Raw genomic sequence first — 24399 nt, 5'->3', positions numbered from 1 at the left:
AGGTTGGCTAGGATTTTGATAGAAGGTTGTCTTTTGGTTATGGCCTAATGAGGTAGGTCAGTACAGGAGGAAGGCATGGCATAATCAGAGGACAGAGGCTGAATGGCTTTTTGGTGGCTAGAGTGGAGACATTTTAGAGATCTAGTAATACAGATAGAGTGTAATAATTGTAGTGTAAAAAGGAAAAGAGAAGATTCCAGAGGATGGTGCAGAAATGGATTTAATGGGATTAATAGCAGGCTGTATGGGTAAAACAGGGAGGGATCATCATAGATAATTGAAGTTTCAAGCTTCGGTGACTATTAGAACACGACTTGTAGAATAACCCTTATAGCTCATGAAGATCCAAGTTCTTTACTAGGGTCTTAAAAATGAAGGTTTCTGTATTCCTTATAAGTTCCAGCAACTGTTAAAAATTAGGAAATGGCCTTCTAAGCAGTCCTGTATAAATAGAGGAGGAGGGACTGAGCTATGCAGAGAGGCCTTGAAGCTTTACCTTGGAGACTTTGGGAATTGATTAATTTGTTTATTAGAGGTACTGAAAGCCTACTCTGTCCTGAGGTCCTAGGGATTATATAGGTGAGTAAGAGAAACACAATCGCTGCCCTGTCCTCGTGGGTAAACTGGCTAGAAAGAGTGATTAATTAAATATTTAAGCAAGTGATCATATAGTTAATGGTATATTTATAGTGGTTGTGGGTGCCATAGAAGCAAAGTTTGGAGTGCTGAGATGGTGCATATTAGGAACATCTAATTAAGATGGGTGGGGATGTCCTAGCATGTATCTTGAAGTCAAGTTGCATGTAACTTGAGACCTGAATGATGAGAAGGAATTGGTGGTGAACAAGAGAGGAGATGTGTATCAGAGAAAACAGACTGTGCTAAAGCTTTGGGAATAGGGGGTGCTTGATACTTTTGAAAACAGTGCAAAGTGTGAGGAGAGTAATGAGAAATGAGACCAGAGAGGTTGCTAGAGGCTTGGTCATACGGATAGGCTTGTAGGTGATCTCTGGTTTAAAATTCTCTTGTGACACCGTTGACAGTTTATCATTGGATATATATATATTTTTTTTTTTTTTTTTTTTAAGATTCTTTCTTACTGTTTGTAAGAGGAGAGTGGATGTGGACTTTGGGAAATAGTTAGACCGTTGTGGTAAGCTCGGTGAGACAATGGGGACTCAGCCTTTGGAGGGAAGAATGAGAGCACTGCGTAATTTGGAGCGTAGGGTGACTAGGACTTGTGATTGACTGGATGCAATGAATGGATGTTGAGAGAGCGAGAAAGTAATTATGGGTGATTCCTAGATTTTTGACAGGTGTAACTGGATTGGATGGAACTGTTGGAATGGAGAAGGAACAGATGGGAGATGTTACTAAATGGCAGTACACCTTTACTAATTTTTATTTAAACATATTTGGCTCTTGGGCATTCCCAGAGGTTTCAGTGTCATTTGCAGAGCACCTTGTTAAATTCCATCAGTTAGGTAAAATTGTTTTACTAGAGGAGAAAAAGCTTGGAGTCACGTTATATTTCAAATGAATAGTACTTTAATTAGTTTTTCTATCCTCTCCCTGAGCAAAGACCAACATGGATTAAGTTACAGTCAGCCCTCTGGATCTGCAGGTTCCACATTGGTGGGTTCAACCAACTGAAGACATTTGTGGGGGAAAATTCCAGAAATTTAAAAAAGCAGAATTTTAATTTGCAGTTCTCTGGCAACTTTTTATATAGCATTAACATTGTGTTAGGTATTTTAAATAATCTAGAGATGATTTAACGGAGAAGGCGATAGCACCCCGCTCCAGTACTCTTGCCTGGAAAATCCCATGGATGGAGGAGCCTGGTAGGCTGCAGTCCATGGGGTCGCTAAGAGTCCGACATGACTGAGCGACTTCACTTTGACTTTTCCCTTTCATGCATTGGAGGAGGAAATGGCAACCCACTCCAGTGTTCTTGCCTGGAGAATCCCAGGGACGGGGGAGCCTGGTGGGCTGCCATCTATGGGGTGGCACAGAGTCTGACACGACTGAAGCGACTTAGCAGCAGCGATGATTTAAAGTGTACAGAACGATGTACATAGGTTATATACAAATACTACCCCATTTTATATCTGCAGACTTGAGCATCTGAAGATTTTGGTAAGGGGTGGAGAGAAGAGTCTGGAACCAGTTGTCCTGGCATACTGAGGGACTTCAATATTTTCCAGGCTAGGCAGAAATCCATGCCTAAGGTCATCTCCTTTTATGACTCCAGTTCATTGTCTTTTTCCTGTTTTCAATTTTGTATCTGGAAAAATTACGCTATTTGAACCAAGGGATTCAGTATATAACAAATACAAAGAGTAAATCTTAATAATTTTGATTCTCATTAAGGCTTTGTGGTACCTTTAACCTATTTGATTTAATTTTAATTTTTATTTTTTGGCCTCTCTGTGTGGCCTGCTGGATTTTAACTCCTCGACCAGGGATTGAACCTGTACCTCCTGTAATGAGAGCATGTAGAGTCTTAACCACTGGACTTTCAAGGAAGTCCCTGTAGGAATAATTTTTTAAAAATATATTTTCAGTCATGCCTTGAGACATGTGGGATACTAGTTCCCTGACCAGGGATTGAACCCGCACTCCCTGCATTGGAAGCTCAGAGTCTTAACCACTGGACCACCAGGGTAGTCTGCCCAACGGTTTGATTTTATATTTGTATTTTACATTTGTGTTTGTATTTGGTACTAATCTGAAACCCAGACCCCAGGAAGATTTTGACTGAAGTGATTCAGTTGAGCTGGGAAACTTTTTAAACCAACTTTGCCTAATCAGACAGCATAGTTTGAGACATACTGATAGGGAAAAAAATAATAACCTACACTTGTGGAATGCTTTGAGGTAGGTAATGTTAGAAGTTCTTTACATGCATTAATGTATTTAGTTCTCTGTGATATTATCTTAGTTTTACAGACTCATACTGAAGAATGAAAAGTTTAAGTAACTTGCTTAATGTCACATAGCTGGTAAGAAATCAGGATACAGTTGTCCTTCAGTGTCCCCAGGGGGTTGATTCCAGGAGCCCTGCAGATACCAAAATCCCAAGGGTGCTCAGGTCCCTTATATAAAATGACCTAGTACAGTCAGCCCTTCGTACCTGCAGATTCAACCAACCTTAGGTGGTAAACCCACAGTTAAAGAGGGCCGACTGTATTAATCTAGGCTGTTTACCCACAGCCTGGGCATGAACAAAATGTCCTTTGGATTTCATTGATGAAAAGAGATTTCAGTTCAGTTGCTCAGTTGTGTCCGACTCTTGTCCGACTCTTTGCTACCCCGTGAATCGCAGCACACCAGGTCTCCCTGTCCATCACCAGCTCCCGGACTTTACCCAAACTCATATCCATTGAGTCAGTGGTGCAATCCAGCCCTCTCGTCCTCTGTCGTCCCCTTCTCCTCCTGCCCCTAATCCCTCCCAGCATCAGGGTCTTTTCCAATGAGTCAACTCTTTGCATGAGGTGGCCGAAGTATTGGAGTTTCATCTGTGTCCCATGGACACAGGAGCCTGGCGGGCTGCATTTCATGGGATCGCATAGTCGGATGTGACTGAGCACACAGGCAGGCACACAGCTTCTAGAGTGCTTGAAATGTTTTTTAAGCAGCAAAACAATCAGTAGTAATCTGTAATAATATTTAAAATTACATTTTTAAAAACTATAAACTGGTACATCTAGCTCTGGAATAAACTGTTATGGTGGTTTTAAAATACAGTTGCAAATTCTTTGACACTCCTCCCATTAAAAGATGGGGTTCTGTCTCTTCCCTCTGAACCTGAGAGGGTTTGTGACCACTTCAGACAATAGAATATGATGGAAGTGATGCTAGGTGACTTCTCAGGACAGTTTTAAATGAACAGGAAGCTTCCACCCTTGTTTGTGAAACAAAGATACACCATGTAAGAGGTCTGACCCCCCGAGGCTGTCACACTAAAGAGACCAAAGCCACCGAGGCATCCCTAACAGGATGCCACACATGTGAGTGAAGGAACCATCTTGGAAATGATTCTCTAGTCCCAGGTATTTTGGCCCCCAGCCTTGTGTCTTGTCAAACTGAAGCCCCACACATCACATATCAGAAACCGGCCATTCCAACTGTATTCTGAATTCTGATCCAGAGAATCTACAAGAATAAGATAAACACCATTTCATGCCATTTGGTCTGAGGTGGCTTGTTAGGTAGCAATAACAGAAACAGTCATTATCCAATAAAGTTGAACATCTGCATACTTTCAGTTCAGTTCGTCTGCATACTTTCAGTTCAGTCCAGTCGCTCAGTCGTGTCCGACTCTGTGACCCCACGAATCACAGCACACCAGGCCTCCCTGTCCATCACCAACTCCCGGAGTTCACTCAAATTCATGTCCATCAAGTCGGTGATGCCATCCAGCCATCTCATCCTCTGTCGTCCCCTTCTCCTCCTGCCCCCAATCCCTCCCAGCATCAGGGTCTTTTCCAATGAGTCAACTCTTCACATGAGGTGGCCAAAGTACTGGAGTTTCAGCTTTAGCATCATTCCTTCCAAATAACACCCAGGACTGATCTCCTTTAGGATGGACTGGTTGGATCTCCTTGCAGTGCAAGGGACTCTCAAGAGTCTTCTCCAACACCACAGTTCAAAAACATCAATTCTTCAATGCTCAGCTTTCTTCACAATCCAACTCTCACATCCATACATGACCACAGGAAAAACCATAGCCTTGACTAGCCGGACCTCTGTTGGCAAAGTAATGTCTCTGCTTTTGAATATGCTAAGTTGGACATAACTTTCCTTCCAAGGAGTAAGCGTCTTTTAATTTCATGGCTGCAGTCACCATCTGTAGTGATTTTGGAGCCCCAAAAAATAAAGTCTGACATTGTTTCCACTGTTTCCCCATCTATTTCCCATGAAGTGATGGGACGGATGCCATGATCTTCGTTTTCTGAATGTTGAGCTTGCAGCCAACTTTTTCACTCTCCTCTTTCACTTTCATCAAGAGGCTTTTTAGTTCCTCTTCATTTTCTGCCATAAAGGTGGTGTCATCTGCATATCTGAGGTTATTGATATTTCTCCCGGCAATCTTGATTCCAGCTTGTGCTTCTTCCAGCCCAGCGTTTCTCATGATGTACTCTGAGTATAAGTTAAATAAGCAGGGTGACAATATGCAGCCTTGACGTACTCCTTTTCCTATTTGGAACCAGTCTGTTGTTCCATGTCCAGTTCTAACTGTTGCTTCCTGACCTGCATACAGGTTTCTCAAGAGGCAGGTCAGGTGGTCTGGTATTCCCATCTCTTGCAGAATTTTCCACAGTTTATTGTGATCCACACAGTCAAAGGCTTTGGCATAGTCAATAAAACAGAAATAGATGTTTTTCTGGAACTCTCTTGCTTTTTCGATCATCCAGGGGATGTTGGCGATTTGATCTCTTGTTCCTCTGCCTTTTTAAAAACCAGCTTGAACATCTGGAAGTTCACGGTTCATGTATTGTTGAAGCTTGGCTTGCAGAATTTTGAGCATTAGAGATTTACCAAACATCATGTAAAATATGGCACTTTACATTCAAGAAATTTAAGTGATATTAAGTAATTTGATGATGTATTTTGAGGAAAGGCATTCCAAATATATCTCTTAACCTACAATCCTGTTACTCATTTCTTTTGTGGAATAGGAGTTGGATGGTTTGGGTGGGGCATCACCTAGAAGTGGCTGGAATGTTGTTGTTTTGTTTTGTTTTTTGTTTTTTAAAGGAAGGAATCCCCTGGTTGTCCATTGGTTAGGACTAGGTACTTTCACTGCAGTGGCCTGTGTTCAGTCCGTGGTTGGGGAAATAAGATCCCACAAGCCGCGTGGTGTGTCTAGAAAAAGAAAAGGAAGGAAACAAGAGAATTAATATGTATTGATCCCACCTTCTATCTGCTAGGTGGTTTGCATTTGGTAAATAATAATAACACGATGATGAATGTGACACCCTCATTTTAAGTTGAGACCCAAGACTAAAGATGAGCTCATAGAGATGATAAAAGCTAGTTCTTCCTTACTGCTCCCTTACTGTTGAATTTTTCTCCTGGAACTGATTTGGCCGGAGCAGAAAGAGGATTCTGTTTGAAGAAACGGAGCAACCTGACGGGACGTAGCTCTTCAGATGCCTCTCTGACAGCACGTTACACTGATGGCCATGGCATGGCCCATGGGGGATGGTGGGGAGGTGAGATAGTTTCCCTCTACTCTAATAAATAACCTGGGGAAGTGCCTATTTCACAACCTTTCCCCATCAAAGGGTAAAGTAAACATTTTTGGTATTTTATAGGGATGATTTATATTTTCACTAATGTGGAAAAATCCTCTTATTTTTCCCCAGTTGCTGGAAAAATAAATCTTTTAAGATATGAAGGTATTTTATGTTCTTTTTCCCTTAGTCTTCCCTGTGCTTAACAAAAACTGATAGATGAGTTGTAAGCATGTATGTAGTGTTTATGAAAGTATTTTCCTCAAGAAATCTCTGGTAAATCTGGCTACTATAAGAACTTAAAAGGCACGAAGTAGCAATGGAAGAATATCCTGATTGGTTTTCAGCCCACTTATACAAAATTTGTCATTTCTGTGTCTAAGGTTTATCATTAACATTTGATTCCGTATTTGATTATCACCAGACAACCTGGAGGGTGAACTAGGAGTTAGTAATTTTATTAGCATTTGTGGGATTAGTACTAAAGAGGGAATAACACAGAATTTTGGACTATTATGAGAATTGTTAGTTTTAGTTTTGTCTTTTAATCTTCTTGGCTTAAGTTCCTCACATGTAAAATCTCCATTATACCTTTTTGAGAAATGTTCCTTTTTGTTTTGTAAGGAGACCCAGGCAGGGATGGGAAAGGCCCTTATCACTGTTAGCCAGACTGTCCTGCTTTCTGAGGTTATGTTGACCATCCAGGCAACCCTCTGTGTAGCCTACGTTTCCTTAGGGAGTCCCCAGACTGGGTCCCGTCAGAGAGTTCATAGTGGAGCTGCAGTAGTCTGCACACTTGTTTCTGTCACGAGGCAACCTGTTACCAGTGTGTGCACCTATGTGTAGCTGTTTCATTATTGGTTTTGTGTGTATGTTCCACTTGTGGCAGTGAAGAAATCTGAAAGTAAGTTTACAAAGTGTAGACTCTGAGGATGGGGTGTGTAGTGAGAATGAAGACAAAGGGCCTTTAACAGGAAGGCGTCCTTTTCACTTAATAAAGCTGTTTTTGGAGTGTACGCTTTGAAGATAAATATGCCTAATGAAAAACATCGATTTCTTGTCCCCTAAAATAAACAAAACAATAAAAAGTTCTCTTGTCCCTGTTTCTTTCTCAGAAACAATTGTTTAAAAACTATTACAGATTGTAAAATTTGTATAAAAGAGATAGACTTGTTGCCTTTTCACACGGCCACATATCACAGGCAGAATTTCGATTACTGTTCTTTAGATGCATAAAATTTAAAATAGTTGAATCCTTCATTGATTAATTTAGTTGCTTTTCATAGAGTTTTACTTAGAATGAAAAGATCAGGGATATTTTTCTGCAGATCTTGAGAGTTTTTAGCTGAGTTGCTGTAACCCGTTTCTCTAGATTTCCAACTGGGTGAAAATGTTTTTCTTTTTAAATTGGCACTTCCCCAGCGCATTTTTCCAGCAAGTATTCTTTGAGCACACCCTATGTCTAGTGAATTTTGTAAGATCTTTATTCACAAGGCTGAAGACAGGCCAATCTTCTCTTTGTAAAAGTGAAAACAGAATGAGGCTTGCTTCAAACTCAGTTTGCTTCAAGTGGAAAGGCTAACTTTGTCTTTGCAGCAAGTTTGGTGTGCTGATTGTTCTCTCAAATGAAAATTCTCTTGATTTGCTCTTACTGTTAATAAGTAGGTCTCAGACCCAAGAGTTGAGAACTGTGCATTCAAGGTGGTGACATATAAATAGAGGCATTAATGCCTGCAGCAGTGTTAGATTGTTTATAATTCCATGGTTTTCCCTAAATAGTGTGATGACCTTCCCAGATGAGATAAATTTACTTAGTTTCATCCATGAACAGTAAGATTGGCTGACAAACTTAATGGAACGATAAAAAATAGTACTGCCCTTGGATGTTTCATAGTAGGCCAGCCTTCAAGGAGCTACAGTTTATAGTCCTTTAAGAGAGTCCTTCAGTAGTGATCAGAAGAGTTAACCAGAGTTGATCATCTGAGTAGAAACAAGTTATGTCAGTCATCTCAACAACAGAAGTGTCCTGAGTGTCCCTGTGGCAGTTCCAGAAAAGGAGAACCAGAATTCTCTGAGCCAAGGATAATTAAATATAAAAAATCTCAAGTTAACTTTTAGTTATTTGGAGAATGGCCTTTCAATATTGTGTATCATCAAGATAAACCTTACCCCCAAAGGGCAAGGAAATACTTCTCTGATAGAAGAATAAGTACTGAAGTAGACGTAGGAACTTGATTTCTGTCTTCAAGAAATAATTTACATGACCGACTGCCCCCACCCTCCCATGTTCAAGTAGAAGAGGAAGTGTTAGAATTACACAGTGTTTGCTCAGGACTAGATACATGGAACTGGCACTAAATGCTAAAATGTAGGAGGAAGGAGGGAGATCACTCTGGGCTTATAATAAGTAAGGTGGTCAGAAGACCTGAGAAGAAATGAAATTTTAGTTTGGATCAAGAATGGGCACTTAGGTTTCCAAGAGGAAATAGGATGTTTCAGGTTCAAGGATGAGGAGCCTCAGATGGAGGAAGTTGTGTTGGGTAACAAGGAAGAGAGCTGTCTGCCAGAGATAAAAGGTTCAAGAAGCAGAAAATGAGGTTGGAAGAGAAAGTTGGGGTCGCATAGCTTTTGAATACCAAACTAGTACATTTTGATTTTATCCTAAAAACAGTGGAGAATCACTAATGTAGAATGAAAGGCATGATTAAAGTGCTCTCATAAAGGTGTCTTTGAGAGTGGATGTGGAGGTGTAGTATAGGGCAAGACTTAAAAGCCAATAGCCTAGCTGTAAGTCTTCTGAACCAGGGTTATGAACATAGAATGAAAAGATAGGTCCAGATGCAAGATTAATGAAACAGAGACTTTGGAGAGGAGCACAGATTGGTTATTTACAAATAAGATACCTAGAGAAAAAGAGATCAAGTGACTGTGCTAAAGATTATTAGGATAAGAGTCAGGGTTCTGCTAGAGTTCTTACTCCAAATCTAACATATTTCACTGATTACACACTTTAGGAAACTTGATGAAGTGACTGGATTTTGACCCTTGAAAATTGGCTGAATATTGATGTAACTCACAGAGGCAAGAAGAGATTGTCAGTGTTTCAGGAAGGAAAGAAATGAAATTATTCGAAGTGAAAGGTCTTTTGTTGGAGAAGAGTTTCCCTAAGAGGAGCATCTGTGTTTAGCTTTTATGTTTATCTCTTAAAGTTTTTTTATTAAAATTTTAAAAATCAAGGCAGGTGGCGCAGTGGTAAAGAATATGCCTGCCGATGCAGGAGACACAGAGACACAGCTTTGCTCCCTGGTCAGGAAGATCCCCTGGAGGAAGAAATGGCAACCCACTCTAATATTCTTGCCTGGAAAATTCCATGGACAGAGGAGCCTGGTGGGCTACAGTCCATGCGTGCACTGATACACATTATACAGTTTCAGGTGTAGAACATGATTCAATTTGTAGGTGTTGTGAAATGATCACCACAGTAAGTCTGGTTAACATCTATCTCCATAGTTACACAGTTTTGTTTCTTGTAATGAGAACTTTTAAGATTTACTATCTTAGCAATTTTCAAATGTGTAATACAGTATTAATAACTATAGTTGCCAGTGCTGTACATTACACCCCCATAACTTATTTTATAACTAGAAACTTGTACCTTTTGATTCCTTTTATCCAGTTTACTTAAACCCCCACCACCTGCCTCTGGCAACCACCAATCTGTTGTCTATGCAGCTCTTTTTTGTGTATGGTTTAAAGTAAGACTTTAACCCCTTTACCACCACCACTCCCAGCCCCACCATGAATAACCAGTTGTCCCTAACCAGTGTATTGAGTAAAACCATTCTTGTAGAATTTCTGCTGTGATTGTAAACTAAATTCATATAAATGTCTGTTAGCGTGTTTTCTCTATCCAGTGTCAGTACCTGCATTAGTATCACACTGAATTACCAAAGGTTTACGTGACACAGTGTTATTCTGCATACTATCTATAATATACATTATTTGCCATAGGTTTAAATATATGATGGAATAACCACACAAATTGCATGTATTTGTGAGGGCACTATCCATGTTTATTATCTTCTTCCATATGAATTTTACATCACTTTATCAACTTCCTTTAAATCATGTTGCCAGGTGGATTGTGACTGTACGTTAATTTGGAGATATGACATCTTGGCAACATTAAGTCTCCTAAAGTGATATTTTTCTCTATGAAGTACTTCATGTCTAGAGTTAAAATTTATACTTTGCTTTCTGTAGGTCTTGCATGTTTTCAGTTGTGTTTATTTCTATGTACTTTGAGATGCTGTTAGGCATGAGCTTATTTCTTGTTGGTTAGGTGGGCAAACTCCTTACATATGTTGATTTTCTTTCTTTGTCTGGCTACCTTACAGAATTACTCCTTTTAGCAATTCTTTCAATTCTTTGTATTTGATTTTACTAGGTGGGTTGGAGAAGGCAATGGCACCCCACTCCAGTACTCTTGCCTGGAAAATCCCATGGACAGAGGAGCCTGGTAGGCTACAGTCCATGGGGTCGCTAAGAGTCCGACACGACTGAGCGACTTCACTTTCACTTTTCACTTTCATGTACTGGAGAAGGAAATGGCACCCCACTCCAGTGTTCTTGCCTGAAGAATCCCAGGGATGGCGGAGCCTGGTGGGCTGCCGTCTATGGGGTCGCACAGAGTCGGACACGACTGAAGCGACTTAGTAGTAGTAGTAGTAGTAGTAGTAGTTGTAGGTGGGTAGTCACTTAGAAGCTCGATGATGACATTTTTGTTTTCTCTTTTTCAGTTGTTCTGTGTTTCTTTTTCTTGTCCAGTTGCATAAACTAGACCCCTCCAGTACATGGTTCGGTAGTACCAGAGGTATGGGGACTTTTTTGTCTGGGTCCCGACTTTATTATTAGAGAATTTATGTTTTGTCATTGAGTGTATGTGATTTGTGCTATGGGTTTGTGATAATTCTCTTTTGTTAGGTTAGTTCTTTTAATTTCTAATGCAGTATGGATTTTGTTACAACTATTAAATACTACCAATGCCTGTCTTTAGTATCTGTGGCAGTAGTTTATATATATAAATATATATTTTCTTTTAGAGCTTTTAAATGATTTCCTTATGTTGACTGACCCTTGAATTCATTTAGCAAATGTTTATTGTGTGCCTAGTATTTGCCAGGGGCTCTTCAAAGCCCTGAGATAGAGCAGTGAACAAAAAAAAACACAAAAATATATGCTGTCTCTTGAGTATATATTCCAGTTGGGAACGTTCTGAGGCCAAATATTATCAGTTATTGACTATCTGGATGACCTGGATTATTATTTTAGCATATGTCAAATGGGATTCATTAAGTATTATGATTTGTTTGTTTGAAGAGGGGGCTTGCTTTCCCTCCACATTTGTAACTTGGAATGACATATAGTTTACTTTTTGACACTGTCACATCCTTTGACAAGGATGATCTGTTCACTCACTAATGTTTTTTGATAGAATTTGACTGTTAAATATCTTGAATTAGTTGGCTGTTATACTTATGGATAGGTCTTTGCTTATATTTTAAATTTCTTCTGTGGTTGTTCGTTTAAGGAAGCTTTTTAATCTCTTTCAAGACCAAATTTTAACTGTATATTTTCCCTGAAAATCACTCATTTTGCCTAAATTTTCAATTTGTTGGTATGAAATTCTGCCTAGTAATGTCTTAAAATCTTGCCATAGATTATTATTTGTATTGCTTTAACTCAGATCTATTTTTTTCTTCTTTTTGCATCCAGTTTTCTGGTTTATCAGTAAGCTTTTCTATTTCCTTTTGTTTTTATATTCACTTCTTTCTTTGGATTCTAAAAAAGCTTAAGTTTTAGGTCATTTATTTTCATTCTGCCTTATTTTCTTAAATTAGCATTTAAGTCTCTAACATTTTCTCTGAGTTAGTTCTTTGGCTAAATTCTAAGAGTTTGGTTTGTCACAGCTTTATTATTATTTTGTAAAATAGAGCGATTTTAGTTTCTCTTCAGTGTAATTATTTAGAAAGATGTGTTCAATTTTCCAGTCTTTTTTTTTTTTTTTAATGCAGCCCTTAAAATTTTTTTTTTCTAGTTTTGTTGCATTGTGTTAAAGATTGTGGCCCGTGTGCTTTCTGATTTTTGAATTTGAGACCCATTACAGGGTCTGCCGTTAATCCTTTTATGGGTATTTGAAAAGTATATATTAGTTTGAGTTTAAATGTAAACTTCTGGATATAAATAAGTAGTCATGATTATTTTTACTAGATTCATACCTCTCCATCAAAGTTTTATTTACCTCAGTTTTTCATTGCATTCAGCATTGCACTGTGGGTGAAGGAAGCTTTAGAGAGCTTTAGTATTTCTGACTGCTAACCCTGTGATTGGGAGAAGGAAATGGCAACCCACTCCAGTGTTCTTTCTTGCCTGAGAAGTCCATGGGGTAACAAAAGAGTCACTTCACTTTCACTTTTCACGACTTGCCTGGAGAATCCCAGGGAAGGGGGAGCCTGGTGGGCTGCCGTCTGTGGGGTCGCATGGAGTCAGACACGACTGAAGCGACTTAGCAGCAGCAGCAGCAGCCCTGTGATTGTTGCACCTTAGTTTCTTCTGTAATGTCAAACTTATTAAAATAACACTTACCTAATGGGGTTTTTCTTGGGCTTTTTACATACATTATTTCTTCTATCTTATGTCCTATTTCAGTGCCTGGCAAATAATAGTACTGATATTTAGATTTTGAGTGTGTATCCATTGTCTAACACTATTGTGAGTTTTACTGTGTAGCGAGTCCTTTTGTACATTGTGTTCTTTCTTTTAAATTGGGTTCTGTGATCAAGGGATATCATTTAGGTGGATACTCCCGCTGTCCCCCCCGCCGCCCCACCACTTTCTAAGAGTTGTGTCTCTTAAGTCTGCTGTCATTGATAAACGAGTGTTCTGGTTTATCATCAAGTTTGACTGTTAACTACTGTTATTTAGAAAAATGAATATAATAGGTTCTCACTGATACTTTACCTACATTTTTAAATACTTGAGAAGACAAAAGATTTTTCTGGCATTTACATGTTTTTTCTTTCCCCTGACATTTGTAATTTGTGTAATAGCTGGCATAAGATAGGATTGTTTTTAAACTGCCTTCTAAATAGGCTTCTTACAGACTGTAGGAACTACAGACTGTCTTTCCCTCCTATTTGTGTGGTTTTCCAGAAATGAGTTTGTTTAGGTGTTTCCCATCATTCGCCCTATTGCTATTTTGAGCCAGATAGCTCTTTGTTGTGAGGGGCTGCCCTGTCCATTGTAGGATGTTCAACAGCGTCTCTGGTCTCTACCTACCAAAAGCCAATAGCACTCTCCCCACCTGCTGTGATGACCAAATAACTACATTGCCACATGTGTCCTGGGGATACAAAATAACCCTTGGCGGAGAACCTCTGGGTTAGTCTTCCTTATGTCTCCTTGGAGAGGAAAGGGCACTAATGTCATTCCTGAATGTAAAGAATGCCCTTTATTTCACTTTGTATAACATTCTCCAGTTGTGTCTACTTATCAATGAAAAAACTAAAATTGAGGTAAACTCTTGAGAAGGCATCTTATAAACCATATAATACTTATAGTTCTACTGATTTCCTTCCCTTACCATTTACTCCTTTCCCTCATCCCACCCTCATATTTCTTTGTCACCAGCCCTAAGAAGAGAATATACTTTATCTGTATTTGGGTAGTGTTTAAGGTTTTGCAGTGAAGATGGACACTGATAAGTCAGACTGTACCTTTTTTTTTTTTTTTGCGACCCCATGGACTGTAGCCCACCAGGCTCCTCTGTCCATGGGATTCTCCAGGCAAGAATACTGGAGTGGGCTGCCATTTCCTACTCCAGGGAAGACTGTACCTTTAAAGAAGAAGTTCTCTAAGGACAGTCAGGGGGAATGTGTACCTAAGAATCAGAATCAGTTAGCTCCCCTCCCCCATTTCCAGTTGCCTTTGATTCAAACATGGATATATTAGGCCAGTCAGACTTTCTCAGTTGAGGTAGGTTGTGAACCATCGCTTTGTTCTTTCAATCCCCCCCCAACCCCCGTTTTTTTCCCTACTTTTCTCTCCCTCTTCACTATTTTATACCTTCCTCCCCCTCAAAACAACAACAACAACAGGATATCCTTTTGTCCAGTTAGCCTCATTCCCCTCTACTTCAGAGTTAAGAGTAGTGAAAGTGAAGTCGCTCAGTCCGACTCTTAGCGACCCCATGGACTACAGCCCACCAGGCCCTCCGTCCATGGGATTTTCCAGGCAAGAGTACTGGAGTGGGGTGCCATTGCCTTCTCCATTAACACCGGCTAGGCATATTATATTTACTTGGAGCTGGTATACTTGGTGGCAGCCTTAGTGCCCTCGGACACGGCGTGCTTGGCCAGCTCCCCAGGTAGCATCAAGCGCACGGCGGTCTGGATCTCCCTGGTTGTGATAGTCGAGTGCTTGTTGTAATGCACCAGGTGCGATGCCTCGCCAGCGATGCGCTCGAAAATGTTGACGAAGGAGTTCATGATGCCCATGGCCTTGGACGAGATGCCGGTGTCAGGATGGACTTGCTTCAGCACCTCGTACACATACACGGAGTAGCTCTCTTTGCAGCTGTGCTTGCGCTTCTTGCCGTCCTTCTTCTGGGCCTTGGTCACAGCTTTTTTAGAGCCCTTTTTAGGGGCAGGAGCAGACTTAGCCGGTTCAGGCATGTCTATAATGACAACACCCAACAACACAGAAAGATCTATTGGGGCTGATTTCAAAATGCTGCATCTGATTTAGAGGGGACAGATGATGCAGTAATATCTGGCCGTAAGATAAACATGGCATTTGAAGCAGTTGCTAAAGAGAGAGTTCTCTCTTTAAAGCCTTTGCCTGTTGAGGCATCTGACGTTTAAGTTCATGAAACATTGTTTTACTGGTCAGCCTTTTTTGTCTTCTGACCTTTGCTGACTTGGGCAGATAACTCCTGGGGCTGGGTTTCTCCCCACCTTATCGTTCCTTTTGGATCCAATTTTCTTAGCTTCTATCCTTAGCACTGATAATTTTCTTTTTTCTTGTATTAGTATTAAGAGGAGTGAGTGGGTTGCAAGCTTTCTGGGTTGCTAACCTACTACTGAATAAATAACCTGGGTCTCTTGATGTTTCATGAGGTCTTCAACTCCTGTGTTTCCAGATAGCCTTTTCATGTAGTCTTGTCCTTCTCTATTACAAATGTTCTTTTCCTGTCAAGTGAGACTCGTGTATGTGAAAACTTTTTGTAAATAGCCAGTGGAGTTCAGTTCATATCCTGTGCTGCTTTGTTTCATTTCCAGCCCACATTTTGGGAATGTGTTTCTGTGGCTTCATTTATCTATTTGCTTGTTAATCCCAGAACATTTATTTGCATAGGCTCATGATAAAAGAGAAAGTTAATAATAAGGGAACACTGTTTTATGTAGAGTAAAATGACTTTGCAAACTAAAGCTGTCTCTGTGCCTATCTTTGTAGAAAACAAATTTAAAGAAGAACTTTCCATGTCTGATAGCTTTACATTTATTCATGTTTCCTATGCATTTCAAGCTCCATCGCTCTCCAGTCTCAACTAAAATGGGCTGGCGAGTTGTGTGCCTGCATGTGTCTCTTCGTTTGAACTTTCTCATTAAATTTACTTCACTTACTTGACAAGGAAAGTGAATAATGCTTAGGATAAAATTGCAGTATGACCAAGTAGTAAGCCAGGAAGACTTCATAGTTAGGAGTCCGATTTTCTTTCCCAAAGCTCTTGTAGATTTAAAAACTTGCTTTAAGTTTCTGTTGTTCTGTGTCAGGTGGGCTCATGGCCTGGTGCTTCTGTGTCAGCAAATATCTCTCTAACAGTCCAGAGTCCAGACAGATGGGTAGGTGGAATGAGTTCCTTAGAGATTCTAAGTATCCTAACGTTTAAAAATGATTTATCACAGGGGACTTTAGCATTTCTGGATTTAGTTTGTTTTTAAACAAATATTTAGCATTTTGCTGCTTTGGTCTCTTACCCTGCCAATCACTTTTTTAAAGGGGGCTACTTGGGTGAGTATGTAAAAACCAATAACCGATGATACTCTAGATTGGTAACATGAATTGGCTCATTACATGATGTTTGTTTGCTGGACTTACAAAAAAAAAAAAAGACCCACCACCTGTGTCATTCTGACACCTGCTCTTTTCAAATCCTTTTTGGCATGATCTAAATAAATTTCTGAAATTCCCCCCTCTTTCTCCTTTTGTGTGTATAGTCAGTACTAGTTTCACTAAACCCTCTGTCATTCTGTATAATAGTTGAGGCTGAGGACTTTAATTGGTGACATACCTTGCTTCCAGGAAGTTTTTAGCAGTAGAACCACCAAAGACTTCATAGTTGTAAAGTAGCCCTTGATTGGTCTTTGAAGAGTATTTTGTTCTCTTGGTGTGTTTAGATTTTGTAATCTGCTACTGCTGCTAAGTCACTTCAGTCGTGTCCAACTCTGTACGACCCCATAGACAGCAGCCCACCAGGCTCCCCCGTCCCTGGGATTCTCCAGGCAAGAATACTGGAGTGGGTTGCCATTTCCTTCTCCAGTGCATGAAAGTGAAAAGTGAAAGTGGAGTCGCTCAGTCGTGTCCGACTCTGTGCGACCCCATGGACTGCCGCCTACCAGGCTCCTCTGTCCATTTGTAATCTAGTAAATTATTAACAAGTGAACTTTTGTATGAAATGGGAGTGTTTTAAATGAAAAATGATTGTGATCTGGGAGTAAGTTCTAAAATACCAGTATCAAATGAGTATTTAAGTAGAGGTAGACATATAATCTTTAAAATGTTTGTCGTATAGAATTACTTAGGCACTTGTGTATTGGTCTGTTTGCCAAAAGATGCTAATTCTTTATTCTTAGCTTTTAAATTTTATTTCTTTCCATGTATAAGTGATTTTTAAGAAATCTGATCTATTTAACATCTTTTCCTTCCAAGGTGGGCATGATTCTCGACTTTTGCTATATACTATAATCACCTGGGTAACTAAAAAAAAAAATCCTGATGCTAAGGTTGTAGTCCAGACCAAGTAAAACAATCTCTAGGATGAAATCTAGGCATCTGTATTTTCAAAATTCTCCAGGAGATTCTGTGGTGTAACCAAAGTTGTGAGTCTGCTTCTAGGATGTTTTTGTGATTTAGGGACCCTTAAAAAAAAAAAAAAAAAAATAGACATTCTTTCCAGAAAAATGGGTATAATGACTTCTGGAAGCCTCAAATTAAGAAGCGCTGTCCTAGAAGTAGCCTTTACTTGCTAAATTTAATTGGAGCCGGTTGAATGTAAGAAGTTAGGTAATTTGTAATGATGAGGGAATATATATCATCACTCATAAACATGTCATTCATTTAACAAATAACAAATGTATATCAGGTACTCAGTATTTTCCAGGCTCTCTTGTAGTTGCTTGGGATACAGCTGCCAATAGAAAATGTCTGTTTCCAAGAGATTTTATCCTAATGCGGAAGGAAGGTGATGAGTAAATGATCCAAGGTCACTTAACTGTTGCTAAAATGAGAAATAACAGCAGTATAGAGAGATTGAAAGTGATAGTTGGCTGAGGGAGGTGGTTATTTTAAATAGGGTGGTGGGGAAGGCATCTCTGAGATCTAAATGAAGTGAGAGGGGTAGTCCTGTGACAATCTTGAAGAACAGTGTTCCCAGTGAACAAGTACAAAGGCCCCCAAGGTGGGACTGAGCTAGGCTTGGTGAATTTTAAGTAGGAAAGCCAGGTGGCAGGAGTACGTATGGTCATCCAGGTGTAGGATGAGTGTCAGGAGATAAAATCAGAGGCCCTGTAGGCTCTTGGAAGAAGCTTGACATTGTAATTTCAATCTGACAGGAACTTAACTTGATTATAACACTATTGTTCGGAGAATGCAATGGCACCCCACTCCAGTACTCTTGCCTGGAAAATCCCATGGATGGAGGAGCCTGGTGGGCTGCAGTCCATGGGGTCACTAAGAGTCGGACACGACTTAGCGACTTCACTTTCACTTCTCACTTTGATGCATTGGAGAAGGAAATGGCAACCCAGTCCAGTGTTCTTGCCTGGAGAATCCCAGGGATGGGGGAGCCTGGTGGGCTGCAATCCATGGGGTCGCACAGAGTCAGACACGACTGAAGCGACGCAGCAGCAGCAGCAGCAGCAACACTATTGTTAATGTTTAACTTCATGCCTAAAATAATTTTGAAATAATCTTCAGCTTTCAGTTATTTTGAATTTAGTGGAAGGTTAGCACTCAATGTGTTGTGCTACTTATTTGGAAAAGAATCTCAACCAGGCTGAATTTTTTTGATAAGGGACCACCCATGTCTTCTTTATATTCATATTGCTCAGCACAGATTATGTTCAACAGTTTTTGCTGACAGACTACAAGGGACCTTGCAGTCAACTTAGACAAGTGCTTGTAAATTTACATGAAAGTTCTAATGCATATTAATTTACTGGGTGCCTGCTATGTGCTCATAGTCATTCCCAGACTCCTTAGGTACATGTGGAATCCCTTTGAGATATTTCAGGTTTGGTTCCAGACCACTACAATAAAGTGAATATCACAATAAAGTGAGTCACATGAATTTTTTGTTTTCCTATTGTACATAAAAGTGTATGCTATTGTAGTCTATTAAATGTGCAATAGCATTATGCCTAAAAAATGTACATACTTTAATTGAAAAATACTTTATTGTTGAAAAATGTTAACCATAATTTAAGCCTTCAGGGAGTTGTAATCTTTTTTGCAATAGTAGCATCAAAGATCACTGATTACAGATCACCATTAAAAATGCAGAAGTAATGAAAAGTTTGAAGGATTGTGGGAGTTACCAAAATGTGACAGAGAAACACAAGTGAATAAATGATACTGGTAAATGTCAACTTTGGAGAAGGAAATGGCAACCCACTCCAGTATTCTTGCCTAGAGAATCCTGTGGACAGAGGAGCCTGGTGGGCTGCTGTCCATAGGGTCGAATAGAGTCAGACACTACTGAAGCACGCGTTGGAGAAGGAAATGGCAACCCACTTCAGTATTCTTGCCTGGAGAATCCCAGGGACAGAAGAGCCTGGTGGGCTGCCATCTATCCCCGGGTCACACACAGTCTGACACGACTGAAGCGACTTATCAGTAGCAGCAGGGTTGCCACAGGGCCTTCAGTTTGTAAAAACACAAAATCTGTGAAAGTCAATTAAATGAGGTATGACTGTGTGTTACAAAGGAGGAAACAGACTCAATGACAGTGGCAGAACCAGAATTTGAATCCAGGCCTTTTTGACTCTACACTTTATCATGCTACCTTCTGAGTAATGAGATAGAGGGTGATTTTTGAAGGCATCATCTGTTGAGCCAGTGTCATGAGTTTTTGTTTATTAATACAGAACAAGAGGGCCTTAGGCATATTACCTTAAAAACACTGTTATGTGAAAGATTTTAATTGTAGAGATATTTTCTTGAAATAGTAATAATTTCTTATATTTGTTGAGTGTAAAGTATTCAGTACTATGGGAGGTGCAGACATGAGTCATAAATAATAGATCCACAGGCTTAGCAGAGCTAAGGTATTACATAAATCATGTTGTATAAGATACAAAGCAATCACTGTCAGAAAAGGTATAAAGTGCCATGGAAGTTCTGCTGAGGAAGAGTTTCTTGGTACATGGAAGAGGACATTTGGGAGGATAGATAGGATTTAGATCTAGATTGGGGTAGGGAGAACAAAGGGGGCTGTTAGGGGTTCTAGAGGGAGAGAGCAAAAGGAAGATTATTCTGCATACAGGATTAGCAAAAGCTTGGAATTGGGGGCGTGTAAGGAGCCACATCAGGGAAGGTGGAAATCAATTTGTTTGTAGTATAGGATGAAGTGAAGTGAAGTCCTTCAGTCCTGTCCAACTCTTTGCGATCCCATGGACTGTAGTCTACCAGGCTTCTCTGTCCGTGGGATTCTCCAGGCAAGAATACTGAAGTGGGTTGCCATTTCCTTCTCCAGGGGATCTTCCTGACCCAGGGATCGAACCCAGGTCTACCCTCTGAACCACCAGGGAAGCCAGTTGTAGTATAGGGTGGGGGAAAGGAAATGCAACTACAGGTAAGGAAGATTACACCTATTCAGAAGCATTTGTGTATCAGGCCAAGGAGTATTTGTGAGAAAAGGGACATCTTGATCAATCACATGGTCTGTGGTGGAAGTTGATGTTAGTTGGTTGGATTAATATGGGTCAGCAAATTGGCTTGTAGTGGCTTGAGGTTAGTTTTTATAAATAAAGTTTTATTGGAACACAGTCATGCTTCTTCATTTGTATACCATCTATGGCTACTTTGGTTACACAGTGGCAGAATTGAGTAATTGAAACAGAGACTTTATATTCTGCAAAGTCTGACATTTTTACTCTCTGGCCCTATACAGAAGTCTGCCAGCTCCTGGATTATAGAGGTGGAGGCAGAAATCCTATTCAGCATTGTTGTTATGGCTAGGGTCTAACTCTGTGCCTTCATGACAAATGAAATGAAGGCCACGTTGCAGTAGGCCTAGTAGAAGAAGGAGAGAGAAGAATTTATTGAATTTGGCAATTGCTTAGATTTAAGAGTCTAGGAAGAGGAAGGAATCAACATTTTTTAAAAGTCACTTGAGAGTGATATTTTGGGATAGAATAGGCTTTTAATTGTAAGTTATGTTTTGTTCTTTAAAAAGACCTTATGTTAAATATGCTTTAGAGGTGTAATATTGGGAAGTACGAATTTTTCCCGCATGTGGTAAATATTTCATCCCTGTTTATGATCAGGAGTGGGTTTTTCTCAAGGTCTAACAAGGTGGTGGTCATACTTGTGACCATAAAACAAATTGTGTCTAACGTTTAAATTCTAATCCTTAAAATGTGACAAAACTCTCCAGCTATCCTTAGAACTTCAGGGAAAGGATGTTTATTTACTGTGCTCCCCTCTCCCCCTAATTCTCTGGAGATCAAGTGAGCCTCTCATTTTTGAAATGCTGCTTTCTTTGGGGAGTTGTAAGGAAAGGAGTGTAATGGCATAGCCATGTATAGAACTTGTTACACTATTTGCTAATCTCAAAAGTGTTAAATATTTATAAATACATGACGTTTTTCAGTTACTGCTATTTATCACTTACTGTGTATCAAAACCATGTGCTAAGTACTTTCTATAAGCCATCTTTAATGCTTTAGAACTTTCTTCTGAGGTGGGATGATGTGTCCCTACCATTCCTATTGTGGCAGTGAGAAAACCAGGCTCCAGGAAGATAGTTAAGTTATACATCTACTAAGGGCAAGGCTGTTGTTACCCTAAACTTGCCCTCAGCTTGTACTCTGGTAGTTCTTAAATTTTATGTTCATTAGAGTCACCCCAGCACTTCAAAAAGCAGCAACAGCAAAGAACGTGTTCCTGGGCCTCTGTCAGGGATTTGCCGCATAGGTGGTTCTAACATTTGTGATTCTTGCATCAGACTTGGAGAAAACACTGCCATATGTACAGACTTCTGTTACTGGATATTGCTTCATGTGGGAAACAACTACTTTAACCCCTGTTCCCATACAGACTCAGGATTTTGCTTTTTGTAAACATTTTGAAATATTTGTTAATTTAGTCAAGCAGGAGATAATGTGATTATGTAGTCTCTTACCAGCTGAGGATTTTCCCCTCCTCTCTTTAAAACAAATTTAGAATTTTTAAATATGTACGAAATATATTGTTTTCTTCTCTATTGCATTTTGAGCATATTTAATTTTCAGTTGGATCATGTTTTTGCATCCAAATATTGTGGCTTTTCCAGGTCATCCTAATTTGAAGCAGTACATTACTTAGTTGATCAGATCTTTCATGTTTTTAAAAGAAGAAACGTTATCTAGATGTAAAAATCTTAGGCCTGTCAAATTTCTGTGATATTTTTCAACTTTGCACTTTAGTTTCAATATAGAGGAAAGAACGCTGCATTGTCAAGACTGTACAACTTGACCAGTTATTTGACCTTGGTTATGCCATATACCCTTTCTTAATCAGTTTCCCTATCTGTACAGTAGAGACCATACATAGATTGATGGCATGCCTTGTTTTTTGTTGTTTTGATCAAAAGAGTATGTGAAAGTTCCTGTGAAAACTGAAAGCCTATTCAAATATGAGGTAGTGGTATTTTCAGAAGCTTGTGGATGAATGAAGCATTTATTTTAGTGCTATTCACAACTTAGTCTCATAATAGCAAGTGCTTACTGAGGGGTTCTATGGAGGTACACTAATTATCTCTTTAGGAGATGCTTTTAGCTGGCTAAAATGAAGAACAAAAGACTTTGAGAAGATAATAAGGATGAAGCACCTCCATGCTCATCATTTCACTTACAGCTTATTATGTTATTTTAGACACACTCTAGGTAAGTTTTGTAGTTTGATTTTCTAGTTCATAACTGAAAGGGTTTTTTAAGCTGTACTAACCTGACAATTTGTGCTCTTCCGTTTAAAAAAAAAATCTTGTGGAGCTATTTATTGCATGGAAATTCAGACCTAAATAGTTGCTTCTCGCTGAGAACTAAGGCTGAGTTTCAGCATAGCACAGTTGTGTTCGTCATAAAGTTAACTCTCCTGGGTAGCTGCAATATTTTTTAAATTCCTGATGACAGAGGTTTGGGGAATTTAGAACTATATCCAGATATTACATTATCAAATGGTTAAGTAGAAATAGAAAATGTGTTGCATAAATCAGTAGATTTGTCTTCCTAAGAATCTTATGAAATAGGAAAAGCCAGGAGGTGGTGTCTGTATTTGAACTAATGAGATGGGGCGATACAGGGTGAATTGGAACATAACAGCTACGTCATTGTGGACTCCTGAGTTCACCAGTGCTCTTAAGTCATATTACGAAAGACATTTATTTTCATACAGAATCGCTGCTTGGGCCTTCTCTTTGTATAGAGTGGGTTTAAAGCAGACTTTGAGAAGTAGGTCTTTGGATGAGATGATGTCCTCAAAGATCTATTTTTAGCCAAATAGTTTTTACCACTGAATAGAATTTGACCTTAGAATTGGAAACCCAATTCAGAGCATGCAGCTTCTGTTGAACTTTAGTAGTTATCTTGATAACGTCATTTACTATGTTCCATCCAAATAATTTTCACTAATCTAGGGAGTTAGAAGAAGTACCATTCATCTTGTGTGGGAAAAGACAAATCAGTAATAAATTTGGCTTAGGGGGCTTGATATTCTCTTTTCACATAGAAAGTTAGGTGCACTAAAAGGGTCTTAATTTCTTTCTTGGAATTTTTTGCTGTGTAGTATTCCCCTGGCCATATTTTAAGGGAGCTTTTTCTAGATGGTGTTCCTCATAAACAAATTGTCATATATGGGTTATTTACTTGGCAACCTATACCTGTAATCATGGCTGTTTATAAAGGTTCACCAGAACTTGTCTGTATGTGCTTTTTATTTTCATAAATAGAGTGCTGAGTCTGAGTATGTATTTTTGTAGTGAGTTCATTTAGATAGCCATAGAAATTGTCAGAGTTGGTTCAACTTGTCTTTGATTTAAATTTGAATATGTAGTTAGTAGTCTTCTGGTATTTCAGAAGTTTGTTGTAGACCTCATGCTGAGGTGGAAATCTGGAATTTCTTGTTCTGTTCTAGATTGGTGTTTGCGCATTTATTCATTCAACAAACATTTCTTGATTGTCCTTAGAGTTTTGGCACACCATGGAAAATCTAGAATTGTACAGTCTACACCTGCTATTGTGAGTAAAAGGGATTTTGAAAGGACTTGGAAAGTAAACTTTTTCTTCAAAATGATAGTTCTGTAATTTTAACATTACCCCTGCCCCCCATGACAAAGTAATAAAAATTCTTTATAAAAAGCAGAGAACCACAGATAGGTAAAACAAAAGTGTTTACAAAACTAGGTTACCTGGTCCGTTGTGATGTCCCTGTAGAAAATACTGCCTTCATCGGGGTAGTGTAGAGCGCATGTGATTTGGAATCAGATAGACTTCAAGTTTCAACTTGATGATTTTACTACCTCTGGTGCTGAGCAGAACATTCAATCGCTGTGGACCTTCAAGTATGCAGATTTCTTCTGGAAAGACAATAACCTCAGAGAATTTCTTTGAGAATTTTAATG

The 24399-nt window shown here is 39.4% G+C and overlaps 1 protein-coding gene across 5 annotated transcripts in view; it reads left to right on the top strand.

The window, feature by feature from the left end:
• KANSL1 (KAT8 regulatory NSL complex subunit 1) overlaps window positions 1-24399 on the top strand; it is a 173396-nt gene that overhangs the window by 50920 nt on the left and 98077 nt on the right. The gene's annotated exons all lie outside the window — the stretch shown is intronic.

The sequence above is a fragment of the Bos mutus genome, chromosome 19, assembly GCF_027580195.1.
Source record: "Bos mutus isolate GX-2022 chromosome 19, NWIPB_WYAK_1.1, whole genome shotgun sequence".
Classification (NCBI taxonomy): Eukaryota; Metazoa; Chordata; class Mammalia; order Artiodactyla; family Bovidae; genus Bos; species Bos mutus.
This window is presented reverse-complemented; position numbering and strand designations above follow the sequence as displayed.